The sequence below is a fragment of the Pelodiscus sinensis genome, chromosome 14 (assembly GCF_052426305.1).
Source record: "Pelodiscus sinensis isolate ZL-2025 chromosome 14, ASM5242630v1, whole genome shotgun sequence".
Taxonomy (NCBI): domain Eukaryota; kingdom Metazoa; phylum Chordata; order Testudines; family Trionychidae; genus Pelodiscus; species Pelodiscus sinensis.
This window is the reverse complement of record NC_143065.1, coordinates 44,778,578-44,784,766: the sequence shown is the minus strand read 5'-3', so window position 1 is coordinate 44,784,766 and position 6,189 is coordinate 44,778,578. Positions and strand designations below refer to the sequence as shown.

The 6,189-nt window shown below is 57.8% G+C and overlaps 1 long non-coding RNA gene across 1 annotated transcript in view; it reads right to left on the bottom strand.

Moving 5' to 3' along the window:
* Positions 1-242: 242 nt before the first annotated feature.
* Positions 243-6,189, bottom strand: part of LOC112547297 (uncharacterized) — a 70,502-nt gene continuing 64,555 nt past the window's right edge. The window contains exon 5 of the long non-coding RNA XR_016350683.1: positions 243-939. This is a non-coding gene — a long non-coding RNA (uncharacterized LOC112547297). The remainder of the gene's footprint in view (positions 940-6,189) is intronic.

The following is a 6,189-nucleotide window of genomic DNA, read 5'->3' as shown; positions in this document are numbered from 1 at the left end:
CCCTGCCTCCACTCCACCCCCCTCAAGACCCGCCCCTGCCCCGCCCCACTCCACCCCTCCCCAATACCTGCCCCTACCCCACTCCCACTCCATCCCTCCCCCCAAGACCCACACCTGCCCCACCCCCACTTCCCCTCCCCCAAACCCATCCCTGCCCTGCCCCCACTCCACCCCTTCCCCCAAGACCCACCCCTGCCCCACCCCCTTGTGGAAGCCCTCTCCTCCAAGTAACATTAGAGGTGGGGGGGGTCACATTTTGCTGCTGCCCCCCATCAACTCCCCCTCCCCCGATAATCATCTGGGCCACCCTGGGCCAAAGCCCGGGGCCCCGAACCATCCTAAGGGCGCGATGGCTTTGTGGACAGTGCTGGCGGATAAGCCTCACTTTGGAATAATGATTCACATTTACTTTCCATCACTTATACAGAAAACAGCCGCGCCGGGGGTGGGGGACGGACAGCGCGAGAGTCTTCAGGCTGGGGGGGGGGGGAATGTCTTTTTCCTGCTTCTTAAGAAACCCCGGAGAAGATCTGGGTGGCGGGGGCAGGGGACAATGTGGGTTTCCTCACATTCTGCACGATGCTCAGTGGTAAAACACGCACCAGAAAACGCGCCGGGTGCGTGGTGTGCACCACTCAACGCCGGGGGTGGAGTCAATAGCAGGCTAGCGGCGGCTGTCTGCTCCTATTCCTCATCAGACAGCCTCGACCTTGGCCTGCTGGCCCTGCCCGCGGGGGAGACAGCCTCCCGTAACAACTCGGTGGGCAAAAGCCCAGGGCCAGGAATCCATAAGTAGCGATTCATTGTCTGCAGTGTGATTTAAATGTCAGTTGGCAGACCAGGGCAGATGAAGATCTGTAGCCACAATGAACGGCGAGAGAGAGGCTGGAAAGTCCTTGGGAGGCGCGGAGTTAAAACGGAAATCAAATGGACGTGTCCCTTAAAAACAAAACCGGAAGGGAAGGACGTGACGGATTAGCCGAGTTTGCAAATCACGACTCAGTCGCCCTGCCGCCCCGGTTCTAGGCTCGCATTCGCTGTCATGTCTCGGCTGCTTTGGGAGGTTTTCAAAGTGGCCCCAGGCCGCTCCGGAAGAGGCGGGGCCTCATGAGAAAGGGGCGGGGCCTCAAGAGAATGGGGCGGGGCCTCAAGAGAAAGGGGCGGGGCCTTAAGAGGAAGGAGCCAGGATACTTCCCTGTTTCCCCACCCACAGACCATGATTGGTCTGGAGGTGGGGGAGCACCTTTGCCCCACCCCCCCAGAGGTTTCCTCCAGGTGCCCATACCCCTGACAGTGGAAGGAGACTTTGCATGCTCCCCCTTCTGCCCCTAGGCCAATCAGACCTTGGGGGCAGGGGAGCGTACGAATTCTCCTTCTCCCTCCCCCGCCAGGAGCGCATGGCACTTCTAAGCTCTGTGCTCCTTGCAGGGTGGGGATGGGGTGGGGAGGGGAAACTTCGTGTGCTTCCTCCCCCCAGGCCCTATTTGGCCTGGGGGGCGGGGAAGCGGCAGTGCCTCTGCGAGCCAGATCCACCCACCCTTCTCCCACTCCTGCCCCAGACAGTGGATTCACACTTCTCCTTCGTGGCATTGGGTGTGATGAACAAAGACACGAACAGAAGCAAATCAGAGTTCCGCTCGCACCTTCGCCCTGGCCTGGGTAGTGCCTCTCTCATTGTGCTCAGTCCACACCCTAGAGCAGGGGGTCCCAACCTTTTTCAGTCCCCGGACCCGCTCGGCTTTTAGTAACCCTTCCCGCACCCCCTATTCAATAGGAAAGGAGATCAATTCTAGACTCTAGAATCCACAACTTTTTTCACTAACACGACTACTTTTGGAATATTTCAATTAGGATAATCTAGTTATTTACCAAATATTCCCCAGACCCGCTTGACACGCTTCTCGTATCCCCTGGGGATACGCGTACCCCAAGTTGGGAACCCCTGCCCTAAATCTTCACTCCTCTGGACAGCCCCTGCTATTTCCCTGGTAGCTGGTTTGGAGAAACAGCCACCTGCCTCCGCGTCAGCAGGACTCGCCGATCCCCCTTTGGTCAGCAAAATCAACACCAGTGACAATGTCTGGCGAGTCAGGCAAACATCTCCTTGAAGAGGAACTGCTTTCCTTGGCGGGCAGGGGAGACGGCCCGGCCCGGCCGCTCTGACACGGCCCTTGAGAGAAGGGCGGCTTCGTTTGAAATATGCCGTAACAGTAGGACAGGTTCCCCCAACATGCTACATGCCTCGCCCACTCCATGCAGATCAGGGGAGCCAGCAGACTTAGAGCTGTCCCCTCTCCTCTAGGTGAGAGGATTATTCTAAGAGGGGTGGGTGAGATTCTGTGGCCTGCACTGTGCAGGGGGTCAGACTAGATGATCATAATGGTCCCTTCTGACCTTAAAGTCTATGAATCTATGAATCCTTGGGGGCTGCTGTTTGAAATGTCCGGTCCGAACCAAGAGAGGCTGAACACCATGGCTGTGTCTACACTGGCAAGTTATTCCGGAAAATCAGCCGCTTTTCCAGAAAAACTTGCCAGCTGTCTACACTGGGCGCTTGAATTTCCGCAAAAGCACTGATGAGCTAATGTAAAATCATCAGTGCTTTTCCGGAAAAACTATGCTGCCCCCATTCGGGCAAAAGTCTTTTTCTGGAAAACTGTTCTGGAAAAGGGCCAGTGTAGACAGCAGAGATTTGTTTTCTGCAAAAAAGCCCTGATCGCAAAAATGGTGATCGGGGCTTTTTTGCAGAAAAGCGCGTCTAGATTGGCCACGGACGCTTTTCCACAAAAAGTGCTTTTGCCAAAAAGCATCTGTGCCAATCTAGACACGATTTTTTCCGAAAATGCTTTTAATGGAAAACTTTTCCGTTAAAAGCATTTTCGGAAAATCATGCCAGTGTAGATGTAGCCACAATGTCTGGCGAGTCAGGCAAACATCTCCTTGAAGAGGAACGGCTTTCCTTGGCGGGCAGGGGAGACGGCCCGGCCCGGCCGCTCTGACACGGCCCTTGAGAGAAGGGCGGCTTCGTTTGAAATATGCCGTAACAGTAGGACAGGTTCCCCCAACATGCTACATGCCTCGCCCACTCCATGCAGATCAGGGGAGCCAGCAGACTTAGCGCTGTCCCCTCTCCTCGGGGGCTGCTGTTTGAAATGCCCGGTCCGAGTCAAGAAGACTGAACACCACAAGTAGACTGCGGGAGGAACAGCGCCAGGCACATCTTGAAACCTGCATACGGAGGTGGTCTCCTCCGCTCGGAAAAGCTTTCCTGGCACTGGGAAAGGTTCCGAAAAGGGCAAGACAAGTCCTGAGGGGTTTGGAACGGCTGCCATTGGAAGAGAGATGAAAAAGACTGGGACTGGTCAGCTGAGAGAAGAGGAGACGAAGGGGGTAGGACAGAGGTCTACACGACCATGAGTGGGGTGGAGAACGGGAATAAGGAAAAGTTCTTTACTTGTTCCCGTGTCGCGGGCCAGGGTGGCGCCTCCAGCTGGTTGCTCTGGGAATTAGCTCACTGGATGCCTCCCTCTTGCTGGTGTGGCCCGTGTTTCTTTGTCCACGGCGTCCTCTTCAGGACCCGGCCCTCCGGCAGCGCCCACTCCAGTCTCTGAGGGGGCGTTTACCCAACCGTGCACTCCAGGGTCCTCCCTTCCCCAGGGCACCCTGTTCTCCTCCCAGGGAACACCCAAGGCTGCGTCTACACTGCAGCCTTCTTGCGCAAGAACTTTTAGCGCAAGAGTTCTCGTGCAAAAGTTCTCGTGCAAGAGCGCGACCACACGGCCATGTGCTTTTGCGCAAGAGCATCCGTGGCAGTGTGGATGGTCTCTTGTGCAAGAAAGCTCTGATGGCCATTTTAGTGTGGCCTGTTCCCGTCCACACTAGCCTTTTTGCACAAGCGCTCTTGCGCAAAAAAGCTTATTCCTTGTGGGGAGAAGAATAAGTCTTGCGCAAAAAGCCCTCTCTTCTGACGATCTACTGTCAACTTTCTTGCACAAGAACGGGCTTGTAGTGTGAACGCTCCGCACGTTTTTGTGCACGAAGCCTGCAGTGTAGAGATAGCCCCAGTTCCCCTGGACCCACCTTGCCTCAGTGACCCCTGGCCAGTCTCCATCTAGCGCCGGCCTCAGGGGCAAACTGCCATCTGGAATGGCCACTCATCACTGGCAAAGGAGTGTGGACTTGCTGCCCCTGCCTACCATGGCTGCCTCTCTGCAGCCCTAGTAGCCTCGGGCCTTGCTTCAGGCCCTGCCTCCTCTGGGGCTTCCCTCCGGGCTGGGGTTTTGTCCTTAAAGGGCAAACACCCTGTCACATCCCATAACACAAGAACTAGGGGTCACCAAATGAAATGAATAGGCAGCAGGGTTAAAACAAACAAAAGGAAGTTTTTCTTCACTCAGCGCACAGTCAACCTGTGGAACTCCTTGCCAGAGGAAGTTGTGAAGACCAACAGGGTTCAAGAAAGAACTAGATAGTTTCATGGAGGTTAGGCCCATCAATGGCTAATAGCCAGGCTGGGTAGGAAGAGTGACTCTGGCCTCTGTTTGTCTGGAAATAGGTGACAGGGGAGGGATCACAGGATGATTTCCTTTTCTATTCACTCCCTCTGGGGCACCTGGCACTGGCCACCGTGGGCAGACAGGACACTGGGCTGGAGGGACCTTTGGTCTGACCCCGTGTGGCTGTGAGGAACCACGCTGGTCACAACATCTAGACAAATTACACTCTTCTCTGTCTCTTGGCTCCTGGCACCAACAACCGTGGCCTAGGGCAGGCGTATGGACCCTGCTTCTCAAAGGTAGGCCGGCGTCGATTAAAACACCGTGAGGCCTGTCGACGCACGGCTGGATTCCACGCTCCAGCGCTCTGGAGGTGGCCGTGTGAAAAAGGGGGCTTGACTGACCTCGCCTGAAGGGAAGCCCATTTGAAATGCTTTTGATTCGGGTATTAACGAAGGGGGCGGGAATAGCGCTGGGCTTCAATGATTTACTAGAGCTGGGATGTACATAAATGATGCGGGAAATCAGGCCAAATAACTCTGCATCTTTACCCAGGCGGGTCAACAGGGTGTGGGGGGAAGCTGGGGGCAGCTGCCCTGGGGCCTGGCGATTCTAAGGGGCCCAGGGCTTCTGGCCGCTGATGCTGCTACTGTGGCAGTGGTGGCAATCGGAGCTCTGCGCCCCATTGAATCACCATTGGAGTGCGGCGCCGGGTGCCTCGAGGGCTGAGGGGGGCTGAGGGCCCCATCTGACCCCACCCCTTCCTCCTGAGGCCCTGCCCCTAATGCCTGGGACTCCGCCCCTTCTGGGAGCACGGAGCCGCCCCCCATTCTTGCTGTTGGCCCTGCTGCCTTTGATGAATCCCTTCTGAGTCCTAGCAATAGGGCCTGACAGATGCCCTGTCTCCCAGGGCTGGCTCAGTGACGGCGGGATGCTGTTGCCACAGCCACCGCCGTGCCGGGGGAGGCGCCTCTCCAGCATGCCAGAGAAGCACCCGCATGCACGGAGACGTCTCTGCGCCGCCTCAGAGCCCATCGCGCCTGCAGGCTCCGGCTGGGGATCCCTCACGCAGGGGCCGGTCCGTGAGGTTCCGGGGGCCTCCCGCTGGCGGCCAGGTGGCCCGGCTCAGCCTTGGCCTTCGCCTCGCGCGTCTGCGTCCTCCCTTGGCCCGATGCCCGACCAGCAACGACGGAGCGCTGCACACTGTGGGGAATTCGAACCTCAGCCCCGCTCGTGAGCGAATGGGCACGTGCGGGGTTTGTTGTTATCCCCCGTCATTATTATCGGCTCCAAACCAGGGCACCCTCGCCTGGCCCTCGGTCCGTGTGGTGGCCTGGGCTGCCCAGAGGAATAACTCTCTTCTGACGAGCGCCCCTCGGGGAGCCCCGGACCTGTGGGCTCCGCAAACCTCCAGTTTCCCTATTGCTCTTCTGCAAGGGCCAGCAGCTTTGTGCACACGCCCTCTTCCCCGCGTGGGACCAGCTCCCAGGAGGGGAGGCTGCCGCCCAGAGCGTGCGTGACTCTCAGAGCGGAGGGACGGCCTCGCGCCCCACCTTCAGCTCAGACAGTCGTCAGCTCAGCCTGAAGTTCTCTCCCCTCCTGCCTGCCGTGGAGCTGGCCTGGAACGGAGGCGTTCTCCTCAGAGCTCCACCTACAGAGCAAGCGCCCAAGGAGCGGGCCACCCACGTTGCAC